At 38.9% G+C, this 2,496-nt stretch overlaps 1 long non-coding RNA gene across 1 annotated transcript in view; it reads left to right on the plus strand.

The window, feature by feature from the left end:
- Nucleotides 1-822: 822 nt before the first annotated feature.
- LOC138977364 (uncharacterized) overlaps nt 823-2,496 on the plus strand; it is a 3,605-nt gene continuing 1,931 nt past the window's right edge. Inside the window, exons 1-2 of the long non-coding RNA XR_011459247.1 lie at nt 823-917; nt 1,120-1,205. This is a non-coding gene — a long non-coding RNA (uncharacterized lncRNA). The remainder of the gene's footprint in view (nt 918-1,119; nt 1,206-2,496) is intronic.

A 2,496-nucleotide genomic window follows, 5' to 3' on the forward strand; every position in this document is an offset into this window, starting at 1 on the left:
ATCTATATCTTTTTGGAATCAGAGAACAATACAGAATAAAATGAAATCATTTTGAATCGATTACGACGATTGTAATTTTAATTAGAATTTTCAGGTTTTTTTATGACCAAACTCATTTACTAATATTTAAATTTCCAAGCTCTCATGCAATCCAATAGTCCAGGATTCGTCAAAGATGGCTCAACCAAAATGTCAATCAATTTGATCAAAGAAATAAGGATGTGACACAAAAAGCCGGAAATGCTTAAAGCCCGCTTCTAACTACAGCCGAACCAAGCCGAACTAGGTCGGCGAACGTTCGGCGAATATTCACCGTGCCTGGTTCGGTGTACTAACTAGTGGCGAAATGTATCGGTGGCACCGGTCACACGATAAAAAAAATATCACGTGAGAAGACTCGTGATCGGTTGACAGCGTTATAGCCGTCAGTATTGTCACTCTTCATGGATGAAGATACAAAATTATTCAACCAATGAAAAATCAGTTCGCCGATGACGCGCCGAATGTTTGCAGGATTGTATCGGCTAACCGCGAACATACAGCTGCAACCAAAAAATAGGGGATACCCCTGATTTGGTGAGGTAGTGCAACGTTCGCCGAACCTAGTTCGGCTTGGTTCGGCTGTAGTTAGTTGCGGGCTTCCCACCAACTGATTCGCCGACACGTTCTGTAACCCTTTTTTGGGGTCTACGCATTCCTATCAACAGGTTCCCCACGATGTTTGTCAAACGGCATGTCACGTGACCATTGATGACCAATCAAGTATCTCAAACATTCTCCCTACCACCGTGCAAGTGCCAAGTCCTATATAAACTTGTACGGGCGATGGTCTGCGCAAAGCGATCCATCTGATTTTTGCAGAGAAGGTTCCTGCTCTTGTTCTACACCCAGCCATGACTCGTCTGTTCTCTGGAAGGGTGAGCAATAGCTTGCGTTTTTAAGCTCTACAACAGCGTTTCGATAACATTTAAACTTAAAACATTAATAGACAAAGAGAAAAACAGAGAAAGAGACTGAGACAGTAAGAGAGATATACTGACTGTTTGACTGACAGGGACAGAGAGAATTCTTGATTCAAATAGCCCAGAGGAACGTGATTGTTTATCTCTTGTGTTTCAGACTGCAGTGCCATTTAGCTACGAACTCTTGAAACCTCTTGACGTTGGAATGTCACTCGACATCACCGGCGAAACTTGGAAAGAAGGGTGCGTATAGCTATCACTATGTGTCATTTGCACAACGTGTAATTTGTCCTACGTCTCAATCGCACTACGTTAAATCAAATCAAATCAAATCAGTATTTCACATAGAGACATTGCAGTGGTGATGCATGTGACATAAAGACAAAGGAAAGACTACAACATTAATATTAAATTGGAATATATGTACTAATTAATAACATTGTTCTCAACTAAACACCGCTCTGCATACAAATCTCAGGATTTAGGACAGATGTGTAAAAAAGTCATACACACAAACTGCCATTAAATTTCGTTTAAAAATCACACAGTACCACATCGGAAATATGCCGTTCAGATGTAACCGATTCATAAACCCCAACACAGTCATTGAATCCCTCAAAAACAACAACAGGAGAACTTCCCCCTCATATGAAGACAGTAAGTACGATCGCCTACGGGCTAAAACCAAAACTATATATAATAACATTTTACCTATTTGGGAGTTTTCAAAACCACTATTACAACCACAGAACATACAACCTGACAGTATTGCTAAGGCTACCTGCCAAAGCTTCCACACCACCCACATAGAGGGGGAATCGAGACGAGGGTCGTGGTGTATGTGTGTGTGTGTGTGTCTGTCTGTGTTTGTGCGTGTGTGTGTGTGTATGTGTAGAGCGATTCAGACTAAACTACTGGACCGATCTTTATGAAATTTTACATGAGAGTTCCTGGGTATAATATCCCCAGACGTTTTTTTCATTTTTTTTATAAATGTCTTTTATGACGTCATATCCGGCTTTTTGTAAAAGTTGAGGCGGCACTGTCACACCTTCATTTTTCAATCAAATTTATTGAAATTTTGGCCAAGCAATCTTCGACAAAGGCCGGACTTTGGTATTGCATTTCAGCATCGAGGCTTAAAATTTAATTAATGACTTTGGTCATTAAAAATCTAAAAATTGTAATTAAAATTATTTTTTTTATAAAACGATCCAAAATTACTTTTATTTTATTCTTCATCATGTTCTGATTCCAAAAACATATAAATATGTTATATTCGGATTAAAAACAAGTTCTGAAAATTAAAAATATAAAAATTATGATTAAAAATAAATGTCCGAAATCGTTTTAAAAACAATTTCATCTTATTCCTTGTCGGTTCCTGATTCCAAAAACATATAGATATGATATGTTTGGATTAAAAACACGCTCAGAAAGTTAAAACGAAGAGAGGTACAGTAAAGCGTGCTATGCAGCACAGCGCAACTGCTACCGCGCTGAACAGGCTCGTCACTTTCACTGCCTTTTGCAC

The sequence above is a fragment of the Littorina saxatilis genome, linkage group LG9 (assembly GCF_037325665.1).
Source record: "Littorina saxatilis isolate snail1 linkage group LG9, US_GU_Lsax_2.0, whole genome shotgun sequence".
Classification (NCBI taxonomy): Eukaryota; Metazoa; Mollusca; class Gastropoda; order Littorinimorpha; family Littorinidae; genus Littorina; species Littorina saxatilis.